The following is a 19,552-nucleotide window of genomic DNA, read 5'->3' on the forward strand; positions in this document are numbered from 1 at the left end:
CTGGTTCTTGGCATCAGAATCCCAGGGTTTGCTGTAAATTTGACCTAGGCAATGATCCTGCCACTGGGGATGAGACTTCATTCTTCTTTCTGGAAGTGAGCTGCAATAGCCAGCAATATACCATTGAGTCTCTGATTTGGGAAGGACAAATATAGTAGAAAAAAAGTGCTGCTTTCGTGGCTCAAAATTTGTGATGAATTATGTACATTTTTACCATAATGATTTAAAAGTTCTTATAGTTTCTCATCTATTTCTTATCAGTTGTCAAGTAAGAGTAGCAAATCCTTTTTCTTGCCTTGCCTTGCCTTTCACCCTCCTTTCCTTTTTTCACTCAAGATGCTTTGGTGTCTGATCATGTCAGTCTCTAAAATGTGTTCAGTATGTAGCAGAGATATGAGGAAAAGAAACATGGTCCTTGTCTTCAAGCATGGAGATGGAGATGGATAGTCATGATATAATCCAGAAATAAATAATTCCAAGCTGTAACAAGGTGACTGGGAAAGAAGGAAGAGAGCTGTAAGAGTACAGCCTGTCCTCCATATCCACGGGGGTTGGTTCCAGGACTTCCTGTGGATACTTCAGTTCCTCAAGTCCTTTACAGGCAGCTCTCTGTATCCACAGCTTCTGCATCTGCAGATCCGGAGGGCCGACTGTTTACAAAAGGGGAGCTGATTTAGAGTGGGTAAACAGGGAAGACTTGCCTGAGGACATGGCATCTGTGCTGAGTGCATAAAGGTGTAGAGGCATTAATAGGCACAGTGTGGAGATGGGAGGTGGAGTGTGAGCAAGAAGGTTCCAGACAGAGCAAGTGCAAAAAAGCAAGGTTGGAGTCAGTGGTGGGGCGGGAACAGAAGTGAAATAAGGTCACTAGAACAAGTGGGAGAGAAAGAAAAGAGAGGGGGCCGGAGGTGTGAGCAGATCAGGCAAGGGCAGTAACCTTTCTGAGTAATGGCAAACTAATAGTTTTTAAGTGAGGAGCAAAAGATTCAGATGCTAGCTTTGTAGGACTCTCCTCACAGCTGCAGTGTGGAAGATCAACAGGAGGAAGTCACGAGAGGAGGCTGGGGGACCAGGAGAGAGAGGATGTTGCAGAGTGATGATGGAGATGGAGGAAGGCAATTGAGTCAAGAAAATATTGAGGCGGTAGAATACGTTTAGAGTCTGCTTTTTCCTGCCCTTCTTTATTATTTTTTAAATTTTTGCCTGTTTTCATTTTTTATTGGATTGTTATGTTTTGTTTTTCATTTGTATTTCTTTCTGTTTTTAAAAACTTTATGTTATTTTAAGTTCCAGGATACATGTGTAGGACGTGCTGGTTTGTAAAAATATAGAACACTTCACGAATTTGATCATTCTTGTGCAGGGTTGTGATAACAATATTCTCTGTTATCATTCCAATTTTAGTATATGTGCTGCTGAAGCAAGCACTGTGGGTCTCTTTCTACATTTCAAAAATGTTGGTCTCCATAATAAGGTCTCCGTGATAGTTCCTTATATAGATCAATTATTACATATTCAATAATCTACTGATGGACTTTTTTTCCAATTATGAATGACTCTCCAAGTTGTATTATATATTAATTGTTTGATTGTTCCCTTAATGGATATTTTATATTAGTTGCCAAATCAACTCTCAGAGCATACTAGTTTATTCTCTCACTAATAGTGTATAAGACATTCATTTTCTATCCCTTTCAAACCCCAGTGTATTGTCAACCTTTTTAATTTTAGCTGGCTAATAGATAAACAAAATTCAGTATTTTCACTTGCATTCTGATTATTCATGAGACTGTCCATCTTTTCATGTGTTTACTGGCCATTTATATTTATTATTTTGTAGATTATTTATTTTGCCTATTTATAACTCATGATATTTTTTCCCTGTTGATGAAACATAACTCTTTTGTAACCCTTTGTCATATGTACATAGCAAAAATGTTTGCTAGGTCTTTGTTCGCCTTTTAATCTTGTTGACAGGGTTTCCTATTCTACTTTGTTCTGTTTTTACCATATATATTTTTTCACTTTTAAGTAGTGTCTGTCATCTGTCAGTGGATTTTCTTTATGGTTCTAGTTTTGTTGATATATTTAAAAAGCCTTCCTCACTCTAAGGCTAGAAAAAGATTTTTCTAATGCTTTATTTTCTGTTATGAATTCAGTATGAGGAGTAAGGGAGGGATACTTATTTATTTAGTAAGTACCTAGGCAGTTGTCCTATACCTTTTCTTGAATACCCACTATTTCTTTCCCTGATTAGAAATGCTATTTTTTAAAATTTATCAAATCCCCAAATACATTTGAGCTCAATTCTGAACTCTGTATTCTGTTTTTGATCTCTCATCTCGTGCCAGATTCACGCTGTTTTAATTACTGTTATTTTGTAACACAGTTTTTATATCTGGTAGTGCAATTTTACCCACATTATTCTTCTTTGTCAAGTCTTCCTGGTTATTTTTAAATATTTATTCTTCAAAATGGATTTTAGAATTATTTTCCAAACTTATACAAAAATATCCTGTCGCAAGTTTGGTAGGACTTAAATTACATTTATAGATTTGCTTTAGCATTCTGGGTCATTACACATGTTTTCAAATAGTGGCTGAAGTAATTTAATTTGCAGTCAAGTAAAATTTGTTGTATATTGTGACCCATCTTTCTGAAATATATGAGAAATTGGCAAGCTCTATATTATGTAATTCACTAAGTCACTATATGGTTCTAGATGATTTATTTATTCCACAATTTATTCATTCCATGAGCTAAGCATATGGTGGGTGCTGTTTCGAGTGTTGGGATACATGGTGAATAGGCAGGATCCCTGTTCTCATATTCTGGAGGGGAGAAGCAGTGGAGCTTGGCTTTGTCCACAGACAGGGTGGCTTGAGGGTGGGAAGGCCACGGTGACTGCAGATAACTCTTTCCAAAAATATTTGCTTTGAAAGGAAGAAAGGAAATTGAGTGGCAGTTGGTCATGGAGGCAAGAAAGGTTTTTGTTTTGTTTTTAAGATGACAGTCACTGGAGCATATTTATGTGCCGCAAAATAATCACCAGAAAGAAAGAAAATAAGTATACAGAAAAAGAAGGAGATGCTTGTAGCATCTTGAACGTGAAAGTAGTTGGAATATATTCCACAAGTGATGTGTTAGCTTTTGATACAAGGAGCAAATTAATAATAGAAAATTCAGAAAGAGTGGGCCCAGATACAAGCAGATTAGTGTTTATTTGACTGCAGAAACCAAAGAGGTATTTTTGCATGGGCAATAACCACATCTATACTAAATTGGGATGTTTTATTCCAGTGTTAGGTTTTAATGTCATAACTTCTTTGTTGGAAACTGAATTTTAAAGTGCTGAAAGCAGTGCTTAGAACAAAGTCTGGAACACATATGACATTTAATATTTATTCAATAAGTATACACATTAGTTTTATATTGCTGAATGGAATTTTCATACTGTCTAGGCGATGTCATATCTTCCTTCTATACAAAACTGTCCTGATTCTTAGTACTTCTATGTCAGTGTGTAATATTTGTGTTACTTTAACCATATGGTATAGTAGAAAAGGCAATGGACTTGGAAACAGAAAGCTTGGATTCAATCATCTACCCCACCAGTTTATAACTACTTAAAGTTGGAGAAGTTATTTAGCTTCTCTGGGTTTTACTTTTCTCATTGTAAAATGAGCCAACTGGGATAAATCAGTTGTTTTCAATCCTTTTAAACTGTTAGACATTTTCTTCATATGAAAGGTTTTCTGGAGTGACCTATGTAAAGCAGGCAATTGAAGACTCCTCAGATGAAAGTAGGGATGTGAGAGGGGGAGCCCCACCCAACCTGCAGCAGCGTCCTTGAGTCTCTCTTGACCCTACCATCATCTTGCTGAGAATGGAGCTTCTCAGAGCAAAATGTACAAACCTCGTAAGATGATCTCTAAGGTCTTTAAGAATTGCATAAACTATGGCACATGCTATCTGATGTGATTTTAATGGTCCTGTGAAGTAGGGAATGCATGGTACTATTATGTCTGTTTCACAGATGGGAAAAGAAGGTTCAGAGTGTATCATTTGCTGTAATTTCTTGCCTGGTAGTTGGAGGAGCAAAGAGGAGAGCCTCATCTTCTGTCTCTTGTTTAGGCAGTCGTTTTGTTGCCATTAAATGATTTCCCTCACCTGGCCATCTGTTGATTCAGTGAAGGCTCTGGCTAAAATATCTGAATTAATTTCTAACTTGTATTACTGTTGCCATCCACATGGATAAAACCACTTAAAAATGTTTGCCTAAATGTTTTTCCACACCTGAATTAGCTAAGTTACAGAACCTTTAATCAAATTGCAAAATAGAATGAGCTGTGAGGAATCATTATAATTTCTCAACAGAAATCTCTAAAATGCAAATCAAATGAATTGGCTGAACACTTAAATCCATTTAATTTTGAAATTAGTTTCATTTTGAAATAATCTTCAGATTGAGACAGATGAGGCATGCAGTCCTACTTATTGTGAACCATGGTAAAATAAGAAATGAGTTTTAACCCAAATGCGTACTGAGAAATTAAAACCTAAGCAAGACTAAACATTGGGTTGAAAGGGGTTGACAATTAGTGTGGCCACATCAGATAAGCGCTGTCACTCCAGATTAACTGCCCTTCCCCTAGTATGTTCTCTACTCTCATGTTTGAGTTTCTACATGCTGATCTTTCTCTTGGAATGCTGTTCTTGGCCACATAAAAATATTACTCATCCATCCAAGCTCATTTCATAAACTGCTTCCTCTGTTTCGCTCACTTACCCTCATGGTGCCTCCTCCTTCCTGGACAGAATTAATCTTCTCCTTCCCCTGTGAACTCCCCTAGAACTTTGCACTGTAGGCGGAGCACTCTTTATACTGCCATATAACTAGCTGCAAAATCTGCTCTCCTTGCCAGGTTTTAATGTCTGCAAGGGCTGAGAACATGAAACATTGTAAAGGGTTTTTCCCTACTATAAAAGTAACATACACTCAGTGAGAAAAAGTAGGGAAAGTGCAACAGAATTTAAAATGAACAAGAATCATTTCACCTATGCATTGCCCCTATACAATCAGTGCTTAGCATCGGAAATAATTCATCTAATGTTTGCTCCACCATGGACAAGCAGTGAGTTTAATTGGGTAGGCATTGTTGATTTCAAAGTGCTAGAAGACTATAAATCTCTCTCTGTCTGACTCTTGATGTACAGTGTAGGTGGCTGGCAGACATATAATTATGTATACAAACATAATTCTGTTGATACTTAGAATAAAGAAGGGGTTTGCTCAAAGTATGGACAAGCTTGTTTGGAAAGTATTTCATGAAGGCACTTGACTCCAGAAATCACATATGTCTTTATCACAGAATTCAGCAGACTTTAATGAATTCCAATTCTTTTCTCGAGTGAGAACTGGTCATGTATTGAATTGAGCAAACTGACACATATCCCAAGTGGTGAAAACATGCTCCTGTAGGTTCTCACAGTTAATAGTCTGAGAGTAATTGGGAACGAGTACCATGTTGCATTGACAGATTTGTCATTGCACTGAAGAACATGTTGCTGCAACTTTGAGTTCAGACCCTGGCAGTTGTCTACCTCTGGCTTCCTACTTCTTTTGGTAGGACTGACAGTCTGTTCTGTGGTAAGAAAGCCAGGCTCTAGGACTGCAGTCTGAGAGGCATGCCTGCCATCAGGACCACACTGTTGGTCACTGGTATTAGTTCACACTAATGAACATCAACAATGACATGGAAACTGTTTTGTTTGCGAAGGCTGAATAGAAGTATAGATGAAAATAGAAAACTAATACCAGAGTTCCTGGATGACAAAAATTGAGATAGTATACAATTATTCATCCACAGGATACTATTAGCTTAGGCACTTTTGTATTTATAACTTTTTTTTAAAGTATGAATTATAAAAGTTCCTTGTAGAAACTTTGTAAAATGTAAAAATGGATTAAAATGTAAATAAAAATCAACTATATACCTGCCACACAGAAATATTGACTGACAATATTTTCATATATTTCACTTTCAATCTTTTTCTCTTAATATATGGATATATAAGATCATATTGTGTATAAATATTCTATCCTTTTTCATTTAGTTTTTGGTATTTGCATTTTGAGGTAGATCATTTTTAAGTAAGTAAATATTCAAATACTTTAAAAGCTTAACATTCTGTCAAAAGGATGAAATAAAATTAATCATTCTTCTATTGTTCAGTAGTTAGGCTGGTTTCATTCTTTTCAATGCTAGATATAAAATGTCAAATAATATATTTCTATATAAATTATTGTCCAAATTTAAATTATTTCCTTAGGGAAAATATGTATTATAGAAATTATTACATCAAAGGGTGTCTTAGTTCGTTTTGGCTTCCATAACAAAATATCACAAATGGGTGGCTTATCAACAACAGAAATTTATTTCTCACAGTTGGGGAGGCTCAGAAGTCCAAAATCATAGCATAGGCAGATTCAGTTTCTTGTAAATAGACGGTGCCTTCTCCATGAGACCTCAAAGGAAAAGAAGGGTGAGAGTGTCTCTCTCAGGCCTTTTTAAAAAAGGGCACTAATCCCTGTGTAACCTTATAAAAGGGCCTAATCGACTGCTAAGTCAACTGCCAAGGGCCCCACCTCCAAATACCCTCCCCCTGGAGATGAGGTTTTCACATTTGAATTTTGAGGAAGCACAAACATTCAGACCACAGCAAAAGGTAGGAATCGTCTAAGAGTCTGTATTTGTTGATAATTTCTGACCAAAGAAGTTAGAGACATTTACCCTTCTACAAGTAATTGTTGCAATATATCAAAAAATATTTGAAATGTTTGCTATTTTGGTAGGTATAAAGCATACCTTATTTTTTAAAATTACACTCAATTACTAGTGAAGTTAAATTTTTTTAACGTATTAATCTACTTGCATTTTCTATGTAAACCATTTAATATCTTTTTTTTTTTTTTTTTTTTTTTTTGGAGAGGGAATCTCGCTCTATCACCCCAGCTGGAGTATAATGGCGCCATCTTGGCTCACTGCAACCTCTGCCTCCCAAGTTCAAGCAAGTCTCCTTCCTTAGCCTCCCGAGTAGCTGGGACTACAGGCAAGGGACACCATGCCCAGCTAATTTTATTATTATTATTATTATTTTGAGATGGAGTCATGGAGTCTTGCTCTGCCACCGAGACTGGAGTGCAGTGGTGTGATCTCGGCTCACTGCAACCTCTGCTTCCCAGGTTCAAGCAATAGCCTGCTTCCGTCTCCAGAGTAGCTGGGATTACAGGTACACACCACCACACCTGGCTAACTTTTGTATTTTTAGTAGAGATGGGGTTTCACCATGGTGGTCAGGCTGGTCTCAAACTCCTGACCTCAGGTGATCTGCCCTTCTTGGCCTTCCAAAGTGCTGGGGTTACAGGCATGAGTCACTGTGTCTGGCTCTGTTAATCTTTTATACAGAGGTCTTTGTGTTCTTCATAACTACTGCAAGTGTTTTTTTCCACAATTTGTTTTTGCCTTTTCATTTTTTTTGAGGTATCGTCCGCTATATTTATTGGTATTACATATTTTTACTGTCTATTTTTGCCTTTTTGATGTTTTGAGTGTAGTAAAATATATCACTTTTTATGATATATTCATGAAATATATCATAAATATGTGGAGGAAATATATTTCTTTCATATATTTATGCTTAGAAAATTTATCTCCTTCAATAAAAGAAAGTATCTTTCTAACCTAAGTATGGTATTTATTTGTATGTTAATCTATATTCTTGTTTCTTTTCTATGTTTAAATCTGTCTTGTTTTTTGTTCTGTCTTATTGCATTAACAAGAGCTTGCTGACAATCTCACATAATCATGGAGATAGTAAGCATAGATTTTGTTTTGTTTGCCATTAGTATATATTCCCTATCAGCTTAAGGCAAATATAGTTTATTATGTTAAGACTGTTGACTCACATTCCTTTTTCTACTACAGATAAACTTTGTATATTATGATAAATTAAAGGCAGGTTTGGAAGTAAGATGTTGGGCATCTTCTTCAGTGTTTCTAAACCTTAGTTATTAAATGGAGTCTGTGATGCTATCTTCTTGACAGGGTTAATGAGATGGTTAAAGAAGATAATGCATCTAAACTCCTTAGCATATGGCCTGTCAACCTAGGAGGTGTTTAATAAATGTCAGCCATTATTTTTGCTATTCTTAGAAAAAGGTAGGAATTTTATGAAATTCTTTGTATTTATTGAGCTAATCACATCACGATTAATACGAATAGACATTCTTGTGTTGATGGGATAAGCAACTTGGCTACTGTGGATTTTTATTTGTACGTGCTCTCAACTTTGATTTTTTAATCTTTTTAAAGGTAAATATTAGTGTGGGGCTTTTAATAATTCTTAAGCTGATGTTACCCATGAAAAAATTGGTTATTATTTGGGTTTAAGCCATGAATGTTAAGAGAACCCTTCAGATTCTGTTAGGAAATAAAATCAGTATCTCCTTGAATTACCTATCAGATATTTATTTAGTGCTCACAACTGCAGTCGAAAGACAATGTCAGCCAATATTTTTGGCTACAAGGGCCTAGCAACCTTTTTGTTTAGGTTTCCTAAGGTTATTAGGTGGGATTACTTGAGAAAAGATGCTACATTTTAAGAAGGCACACTGGTTTTAAGTTTTCTTGGCATAGGGCAGGCACTTCTTTCTGCCTTCAGAAGATTTATTCCAAAGATTGATATTGAAATATTGAAACCTATGTTAACTTATTGTCAAAATTAGCCTGAACTAGGGCCATTAATCAACACAATTCTTATTTTCTTTCTCCTGATGAGATACAATGAAAAAGTTATGAATGACAATGATAAATGATTTTTTTTTTTTTGAGATGAAGTCTCCTTTTGGATTGAACATTAAGTGCAGCATTTTTGGAATGATTTACTAGTTTTGAAGGCCCCTAATGTGAAGATACCTGGTAGCCTGAGACAGTCTATTGACAAGAGTTTTGTAAGCCATTTTCACCCATCTGTAAAAATTCAAGAACCACCACCCCCTCTTTCTCTCAATTAAGGGAACGGGCATAAGTAGATTTGTTTGTGGTTTCTTTTCAGAAAAGAGAAAAAAGGCATCTATGACACACTTGTGTGCAAGGTAGGAGAGCCTTGTTTCGAGATCTGGCAGTCTCATACCTGGGATCTTCAGGTCACTTAGGAACATTTGAATTATGTCCTGTTCTTCCCCTACTACTCCAGCGTCTCCCTCTCCCCATCCTAGAAAGCTGAGTCTGAGCCTCACCATGGCCATGCTCAGGAACGCTTTTCAAGAGTCTGTCTCTCCTTTCAATTCTGGAAGCATGGAAAAATGACATGACTCTTTTTAGTGTACTGAAAATAACATCAACTTAAAAATTTGGATCTTAAATGTAGTATCTCATTTTTCTTTTTTTCTTTTTTTTTTGAGACGGAGTTTCGCTCTTGTTACCCAGGCTGGAGTGCAATGGCGCGATCTCGACTCACCGCAACCTCCACCTCCTGGGTTCAGGCAATTCTCCTGCCTCAGCCTCCTGAGTAGCTGGGATTACAGGCACGCGCCACCATGCCCAGCTAATTTTTTGTATTTTTAGTAGAGATGGGGTTTCACCATGTTGACCAGGATGGTCTCGATCTCTTGACCTCGTGATCCACCCGCCTCGGCCTCCCAAAGTGCTGGGATTAAAGGCTTGAGCCACCGAGTATCTCATTTTTCTGTTACTCTCAGTAGAATTTCAGGTATGTAAATATTTCAGATAACAAATTTTCTGTCTTAAGCACCAGACCTTCATTAGAATGTGTATGTGTGTGTGTGTGTGTGTGTATATATATATATATATTTTGTTTTTGTTTTTGTTTTTGAGAGGAGTCTAGCTCTGTCTCCCAGGCTGGAGTGCAGTGGCACCATCTCAGTTCACAGCAGCCTCTGCCTCCCGGGTTCAAGTGATTCTCCTGCCTCAGTCTCCCAAGTAGCTGCGATTGCAGGCCTGCGTGACCATGCCTGGCTAATTTTTATATTTTTAGTATAGACAGGTTTTTACCATATTGGCCACACTGGTCTTGAACTCCTGACCGCAGGTGATCCACCTGCCTCAGCCTCCCAAAGTGCTGAGATTATAGGCGTGAGCCACCACGCATGGGTGAAATGTAACATTTTTGATTGAACTAATTTTCAAAGGTATTGCCATTTCTCTTTAAAAATAGAAGATACAGAACATAATTGAACTTTCTGATGATTCAGTCTTTCAGATAAGCATTATTGATGATACTGTGCTTTAATAATACAAGTGAGTGCTTTTTTGGTCATTCATTATGGGTCCAGCACCGTTCTAAGTGCCTTTCAGCAAATAGGTCATTTACATCTATGTTTACTGAAATATAACTCTATGTCATAGGTACCATTATTATCTTCATTTTACAGGGAGGAAACTGAGGCCCAGAGAGGTCAAGAAACTTGTCCAAGACTGTAATCTAGTCAGCAGAGAAGCTGAGATTGAAACCCATACAGCCAGAGTTCAGAATCTGTGCCTTCACGACCATATGATATTCTTTCCTTGTGCCTTACACGGTTGATGGCTCTGGGCTAGTAAGGGCTGTTTGTCCTATTATTGTGCATTTTGAGTTCTTACATCTGTACATTAACCTGTCTCCTTAAGCTTCCCTGCTGTCATCTACTATTTCTCACCATTTTCACTCTTCCTGTTTTTCAATTTGCTGCCATTTACCGGATATGGGTTGGAAAATCAGAATAAAAAAGCTTATTAGAATTATGTACCATCACTGAGTATGAATTCTGCAATAGGTTTAGTTTTGAATAAGGAAGAAAAACCAGTATTTTGAAGTACCTACTACAAAGAATAACAATAGTAGCAATTATGTGTTGAGATCTGACATTCTACATTAGATATTTAACCCTGTTACTGCATTTAAAGCCCTGGATAGCTCCCAAAGTGGGGACTATATTCCCCATAGTAAGAGTTGGAAACTACCACTGGGAGTTAAGGGATTTGATGAATCTACCCTCAGCTAGAAGCTGAAACTCAGTCCAGGCGTTCTTGACTCCAAAGCCCTTTTCTCCTTCTACTCTTTGGCCATTAGGTTTTACTCTAGTTTCTTTAGCAAACACTTTTCAATTTAAGTAAATTTTCTTATTTAGCCTAATTACTATGATGCATTTGGAAGAATGTTTTGAAGTGCAGACTTAAGGAACGAAGTGACCCGAGACTTTATATCAATCATAGTGTAAGAAACTTTTCAAAGGGTGATTTTAAACAGTCAATGATGTTTGTAATTTCAATAGCAATGAAATGGTGAATTGGAGTTAGACGTGTCTGGAGTCCAGAAGTCAGCAAGGCATTGCTTCAGTAGGGCATGCAGCATGGATTAGGGGAAGGAAATGGGATTGATGAGCAAGAGGTGAAACCAAGAGACATTTTGGGTATGGAATTAGTAGAAGTTGTGACCATACTGGGGAGTAGTCATGAAAGAAGGGTCTCTTTGAAATTTCTAGTTTATTTGAATTGGTGAAGAGATCTCATGTGCTTAGCTGTGGAATATACAAGATGGAACAATTTTTGAGAGGGAAGGTGACTTTTATTTTGAACACTTGAATGTGCTAAACTTGTGGAATGTTCAAGAAGAAATATCAGACATCTGAAAATGAGGGTCTGTCTTCTGATAATATTTGCAGTTCTTAGCGATTCTACAGGTTCCTAATGAGCAACTTGAATGGTGTTTTTGATGCAGGTGGATTGCCTTGTGTATCAGACATTTTTGGATTGCCTCTCTAACATCCATTCTCCCTTTTGCCTCTCTTGAAATTACTGACTTTCCCCTAGAACATGATTGGTGAATTTCTAATGTGCTTTTCATCTTTGCAGAAAGATAATTTTGTTTACTGCAGACAACTAGAATGGTACTTCTCTATAAAAAGAAGACAGGGAGGATAGGAGAGCAAGACTACCCTAAGGATATATAACTTAGGAGTTTTTGTAAGAACTGCACATAAATAGACCCACTCACAAATTTTCTATATTTAGGGAACAGAGTAACACTACTTTTTGTTTTATTCCTTGTCCAAATGATTCTTTCAGAGAGTACCCAAGTAAAATGCCTGATCAGAGATTAAATGAGAAATTCACAGTACATACCTTTAAATCTGCTTGTTAGGATTAAAAGTCATGCTTTACTTATAATTACAAGTTTCAGTGTGTTTCAGAACCCCTTTTGTTAGCTCCAAGCATCTTTATCCTCTTCAAATGACACAACTTGGTGATACTTAAATTTCTTCTTTCTTTTAAGTGTGATTTAGTTTAAAATAAACATATAGGTAAGCACAAAGGTGCTTTAGGCCTGCCTCTTTAAAATGAGAAACACCCTTGTCCTTAGGGGCTGTCAGATTTATGTCCTTAGATGAACAATAATTACATTAATAATTTGAAGGGCTAATTAGCATTTTATATTAAACACATTGTTCATCTTACTAAAAGGATGGCTATATGCTTTCTGCAGAATTGCTTTTCAAGATCAGAACCCATTTATCCTGCTTCAGAAATATATGCCACAACCTGACTAAGCTGACTTTTTTCTAAATATTGAGTCCTGTTTTGTGTGTGTGTGATGGAATTTTGCTTTTGTTTCCCAGGCTGGAGTGCAGTGGCACAATGTTGGCTCACTGCAACCTCCGCCTCCTGGGTTCAAGTGATTCGCCTGCCTCAGTCTCCCAAGTATCTGGGGTTACAGGCATGCACCACCATGCTGAGCTAATTTTGTAGTTTAGTAGAGACAGAGTTCCACCATGTTGGCCAGGCTGGTCTAGAACTCCTGACCTTAGGTGAACCACCGCCTTGGCCTCCCAAAGTGCTGGGATTACAGGCATAAGTCACTGCACCCAGCTGTCTTGTTAAGTTTTACAACAAAAGTTGCAAAAATTAAAGCATAGAAGTGTGGACTGGCTTTAATTTCTACTTGTGTGAACAACAACAAAAAAGCAACTGGTACTTTGTCGTCTGTTTTTCATATACTTCACTCTTTCCAATGTTTCTTTTCTTACTTAATTTTACTGTGGTATTTCTAACACATATGTGCAGTTTGAATTCACCTTCTCCTCTATTCTTTCCTTGGTCTCATGAAATGCAGGGAATTGCCGTGGTTATTTCTTTACGGTATCAACTCCTGAAAATACACTGATTTCACTTTAGTTTTTGCAAGTTGAAAGCTAACTGTGGATAAATTCAAGAAGACTTTTCATCAGGATATTGGCCTTCCTCCCCTGAAGCCCTCTTCAGGGGGTTTTATCTGCCTGTAGCCACTTTCAGTACTTCCCTAACCCACAGTTGCAGCAACTCCAAATCGACAGTCTTGTCAGAGCAAGTGATCTAAAATAAACATCCGCGTGTCTGCCTGCATTAAGAATCCTGACAAGGATGCTTTGCCTGTATCAACTACAAGCCGACAGTCCTTAGAAGCACTTTGCTCATTGCCTTGGTTCAGTGGCTGAGGGAGAGTAGCTATAAGTCCAGAAGTCTAATTTTGAATGTTTTAGTATGTTAAAATCCAAATGAAATCACCAAAGACCTACCTCTCTACTTTCTTCCTCTTGGCAGCTTTCTCGATGGTAATGGTTATCTCCTGTATGTGAAATTCTTGGAATCAGTCAGCAAATTACATCAGGACACTCCCAACAATACTATTTTGTATACAAAGACAGCAGATGAGGAAGCAAAGGTAAATATCCAACCCATAGTTTTGCAGGCTAGGGTCCTTTTGTTTTCTTAGCTACTTAATTCCCCCTAAAACTTTATCCTTGGGATTCATACTGGGAACTATCTCACAATACCAAAAATTATCAAAAATAATAGACGCTCTGTCTCTGTGGTCCTAAAGAATATTCCACAGGCTTTTCTTTTCTCTATTAAGCTTTATATTGTGAGCCTAGAAAGAGAAAAGTTGTTAAGTTTGTATACTCTGTATCTTAAAGCCAGAGAAGTCAACACAACCTAGGAAGGGAGTGTTCTATTAAAGTTCTCAGGTTTGGTGTCCTCAATAAAGTGATTAATGTTTCAACATTACAAGTTTCCCAAAGATCCCTAAGAAAAATTTGAATGGAGTATAATGATGCTTCAAGGCTATTGAAACTTTATGTGCCCAGCACAAATTAAGGAGAAATTGTTTGATTATTATTAGGCTTATCTGATCTATTAAAATAGCCTGTTGGAATAAAGGAGACCCACTCTTCTGCAGTAATTACCTAAACTGATTATCTGTGTTAACCATATCTGAGTCATTATCATTTTTATATATCACTTCAAGAAATACAGTCTAAAAGCCTGAAACTTATATAATAAGGGGAAAAACCTAATTGGAGATTTTCTTCTTAAATCTTAATTTTATATTGTATTTATCTAAATGATCTTAGGAAGTCTTTAGTACCATAGGAAAACTACTGAGAAGGTAGAAAAAGGCCACCATTCAATTTATTAAAAGATTTTCTTAAATCGCTGCATGTTCCCTCTCAGACTGTTTGCAGTATATATTCTATTCCCGGTAAATAACCCTGAGTGTCTCCTATTAATTGTGCTTAGAGTGTGGTTGTTTCCTTAAATACACCCAGGGCACACCTAAGCTGAAGCACCAAATGCCAGTTCCTTAGAAATTAATTTTGAAGAAAAGCAGAACTGTTTCCGTTGTTATCTACCTGAAAGTTTTGTCACATTTGATCTAAATCAGAGCTTTTACGAAAGAGAAAAAGAATAGTCAACAGTTGTAATGGTTAATTCTATGTCAATTTGACTGGGCTATGGCATGTCCAGTGTTGGGCCAAACATTATTCTGGATGTTTTCATGAGTGTGTTTGTGGATGAGATTAAATTCTGAGCCGGTAGATTGAGTAAAGCAGCTTGCCCTCTCCAACACAAGCCGGCATCATCTAACCTGTTGGAGGCCTGAATAGAATACAAAGGCTGTGTAAGGGGGAATTCGCTCTTTCTGCCTGTCTTTGAGCTGGGACATCAGTCTTCTCCTGTTTTGGATCCGGTCTTGGACTGGAACTTTCACCATCAGTCCTCTGGGTCTCTAGTTTGCTACTTGTAGATCTTGAGACTTCACAGGTTCAGAAAACATGTCTACCATCGGTTCTGTTTCACTAGAGCACCACAGCAAATACATCAGCTAACCAAAGTCCACAGAATTTTGAAAATGAAGGTGTTTCATATACCTATTATATTAAAATTTAATTTAGAATGCCCATACGAATATTTAATTTGCTCTTGGGGTAGAATGAGCCAATAGTGAGTAATCCACACTTTAGTATTTTAGCCATTTCTGATGTGAACAGAGCCCTGTTGACCCTTGGAAATCTACTAGGAAAATGGGGACATCAAAGGAACTCCTGGGTCCCCCACAGATTTTCTCAGTTTAAAAAGGTATAGATTACTCCACTTGGGTGGACCCTTCCTTAAAGTCCTGACATTTCAAAAATGTGAAGTAAATAAGCCATTATCTGTCAGACTGTTGACTCAATAATCAAATTAGTAAAAGAGTTAGCAAGTGGCCTAATATATACAGATCTGTGGAGTGAACTGTAACATAGATCTAATACATAATTGCTTTCTTCCAAGATGTAGGCCCACAATGTAAAAAAACAAGACTTACTGTAATATTGGGAAACCCATAATAGAGTGTGCAAATGAGACACTGAGGGTAGGGATCGCTAATCTTGATTTGGTGAGAGCCAAATAAACCCCATTTACTAAAAAAAAAAAGGGATCTGTACACTTGGAAAATATTTAAAAATATTAGTTTCAGTTCATTTTAATTTAAGAAATAAAACATATTTCTGAGTGGTCACCAAAGATTTAGCAATGTGGCTAAGTAAAAACTCAAAGTGAATTGGGCTCTCAGTGGACAATCTGAAGGAGGGCTAAGAGGCTGGCCACTTATGTGTCTGAGGAAACCTGAGCAGTATACAAGTAATGGAAACTTACGTGGCCAGGTCTAATGTTTCGGTTCTACTGTGGCTGCCTCCTGGTTTTGTCCCTGTTGTTATCTTCTGCTCCATTGTAATAGGGTTTATCTGGGGGGTTGATTGCCCAGCTAGAAGCCACATTCCCAGACTCGTTTGTGGCTAGTTCTGTTTCTCCAGTGGAATATGAATGGGTGGACCAAGTACAACTTCTACATAATATACTCAGAAGGAAATTACCTAGTTCAGACTTCCTTTTCTCACTCTCCTTGTGAAGAAAAGGCACTGGGGGTGAATTAGCTTTGACCGTGTAAATTCTAAGGGCTCCAAGCTGGAAGAGACTCATGTCCCTGAATGATCTCATGGAGCAGAGCTGCCTCACTTTCTGTTATGAAAGAAGAATAAATTATTCTCTATTTTTCTGGTCGTATCAGCTAAGCCTTTATTGAGCCTAGCTAATACAGCTGCTTATCCTTCTTAATGAAACAGCAGGAGAATCCTTCAGTTTACTTCCTTGTCTCCGCTGATACCTCCCCTCAACACATAACCAACTCTGCCTGCACACATGTCTATTCCTAACCATTATCTCCCTGATTCCTGATCTTTTGAAAGCTGTTACACCCTCAGATAGCTCACAAGTTATAAGAAGAATCTTGTGAATTACTTAAAGTTATACCTCCAAATACACACACATGGTAAACTTATTTTACTCATAAAGAAACTGTCTTCAGAGTACCTTTTCTCATCAATAATCCAATCAAAGTTTAGGGCTTAAAATTTTTAATATGTTTATTTTCTCTTTCTGTGTCTCACATATGCATTATATGTGTTTTAATAATTTAGAATAACTAATGATACATCCAATAAAAGGCAACTGATTTTGAAGGAAATATCAAATTAGAAAACTTCAGTTTTCAACAGAATCAGCATCTAAGAAGCTGTCCATTTGTGTTCCATATTTAATGTAGAAATATTTCTTAGATAATGTGAACAGTATACTACTATTAGTTTGAGGAAAAGTAACTCTCTAAAAAAATAGCAGATAGGTGATATTTTGTATCAAAATGTGAACGAAAATCCTTAAAAATGTACATCTAAAACTTCAACAAAAATATATAGCCCTAATTCCTTTTTTTAAGAAAGGAATTTGTTGTTTTGTAGAAATGCTGCCTCAAGTGATTTTAGTAGTGCTGCTTAGTGTCTTTCATACATTCGATATGAAAACCAGGATAAGGAACAAAATCCTAGTCACTAGACTTCTAGGGACCTCAGATTCTATAATATTCTCTGCAGGAATAAATAACCTTTCTAAGATTTATAGACAAAGTTATTGTGTTAATGCAATAATTTATATATTTTAAGCAGTCAGTGTACTATTAAGTTACTATTTGGTATTATTTTAAATACTAATAATTAAATTTTTATCATTGAATTCCATGATCTTAATCATATAAAACTGAAGTAGTTAAGTCTAATACAAAGAAAGATGGTGGCAGATGGAGAATGCAGTTGGATACTTCCCTTTTTTCTTTTAAACAAGATGAGCCCTGGACAAGATTAAAGACAGAGGTAGTGAAATGGTTTTCTGATTCCTGATAGCATTAAAAGTAAGAAAAAAAAATTAAGGGCAGTGTCTGGCATATGATATACTATTAATAAACTCTGGTTATTAAATGAATGAATGATACCTGCTAAGAAGGGTGGGGGATAACGGGTCACACTTGAGTTGGTCTTTAAAGGATGAAGAAGGATTTGACTAGAAGGATAGGAGAAGATGAGGAAGCATTCCAGGTGGAGAATAGCACATGTAAAATAATGAAGAATGAAGCAACTTTCTTGTTCAGTGATGTACAGGAAGTCTGTGCGATGGAAGAAGGAAGGGTGGAAGTACACAGGAACTGTTTTTCACTGCATTCAGCATGGCAATTTTCTTTTCACTCAAATCTAAGGTAGTCTGTATAAGCCAAGAGAGAGAAAGAAGCCATTCCCAGGCATTTCCAACTAGATCAGGAATTTGTAGGATCTGAGGAAGGATGAACCTCTGCAGAATTCAGCGCTGCATGAAATGCTTCAGTAGTTGTAAGAGCAAAGTTAGAGCTTTTAAACACCTTCTGTGAATACTTCAATCATGAACTATCAGTAACCATAGACAAATCCTGAAGGTTATCTGCCACCACAGTATCAGTTCTAATGCTAGGAAGTGACTAGTCCAGTGTGGACTGGCCTGGACAGGACCCCAGGTGAAGAGTGGTGCACAATGAGACATGTCCCTTAGCCTCTCTCATGAATTGGGATGGGAATTAAAGCCGGATTCATATTGTGTATTACTTGATTTATTTATATTTCTAAATACTTATTATGTAAGATTTACCTTTCACTATGAGTTCGGTAATTTTCAAGTAATCTAATCTTTTTGATGTCTTTATAAAAACCCGCAAATAAAGCGCTTTAGAGATTGCTAAAGACATGTAAATTGGTTGGAGAAAATGACAAATGATAAAATCAAAAGTTGTGCCCAGGGTGTATAGACCAGGAAAGAAACACCCTTTACAAAATGTACTAAGACTTGTGTCTTTTGGTTGTGCTTGCTTTGTGTAGACAGGTGCAAATAGTTACCTGTATCCGAAACTGCAAGGACAAATTAGCTCTTTAACAGACAACTGGAACCCACGGTTTTCAAGTCCATAGAACCTAAAAACTTTAAAAGTGTTTAAAATGGTTTAAGCAGAAAATTTTGTATAAGTTTTAAAAAAGGTGAGCAGATAATTCTGCGCAAAAGACTAGTCAATCTCTTCCTAATGTTTTGAAAAACAAGCATGGGCAGAATATAAAAATATTTATCTCTAACAAAAGGATAATTTTATTTTTTTTTTGGAAAACAATATACACAAATTTGTTTCTATATACTCTTTTGTAAATGGTAATGATTTTGGTTACAGTTTCCATTCAAGGGACTAGACTTGGAGTCTTATTTTGTTTTTTGTTTCTAGATGGAAAGATTAACTTTAAAAGAGTTACAGGAATTTCCCCTCATTTGGGGAATTTGCAGAAATAAAGAAAGCACCTACTCAGTACTCTCAGAAAGTGTTGACAACAAGACAAGTCTATAACGGCGTTTCACACTGAGGTTTTATGTTTAATGATGGGGACTGGGTATATGGCTACCAAGGATGAAAAATCTTTCCCCTTCCCTCCCTGCCCCAATATGCACACACTCTAAACTTGAATACAGACTACAGTATGCCTGAAAATTATGAATTGATTTAGATACGATCATGAGAGACTCAGAGAGAAGAGCAAATCTGATTTCCCTGTCACTTAATCTTACAGAAAAGACTGACAAAGCGTGGAAGACAATTCAGGCTTTGGGAAAATTGTATTGAAAGACTTGGGCTTTCATTTTCTGAGCCACGGTGTCAACTCAGACCTTTATCTTTGAGGAAGCGGTTTCCCTTGAGAAGATAAATATCTGGGGAGAAGGTTGATCTTCCCAGATATGACATAAAATGTGAAGTGGGTGGTACATTAAAGGGGGCAACTTCCTCCACATCTGAT

The 19,552-nt window shown here is 36.9% G+C and overlaps 1 protein-coding gene and 1 non-coding gene across 2 annotated transcripts in view; both read right to left on the reverse strand.

Annotated features, from left to right (window-relative positions):
- The window catches only part of CDH20 (cadherin 20), a 219,336-nt gene that overhangs the window by 160,138 nt on the left and 39,646 nt on the right, over positions 1–19,552 (reverse strand). The window lies entirely within an intron of this gene.
- LOC120361708 (U6 spliceosomal RNA) lies at positions 1,322–1,428 on the reverse strand. The gene has a single exon (XR_005577848.1). It is a non-coding gene; the product is annotated as a U6 spliceosomal RNA (small nuclear RNA).

Source organism: Saimiri boliviensis, chromosome 13 (assembly GCF_048565385.1).
Source record: "Saimiri boliviensis isolate mSaiBol1 chromosome 13, mSaiBol1.pri, whole genome shotgun sequence".
NCBI lineage: Eukaryota > Metazoa > Chordata > Mammalia > Primates > Cebidae > Saimiri > Saimiri boliviensis.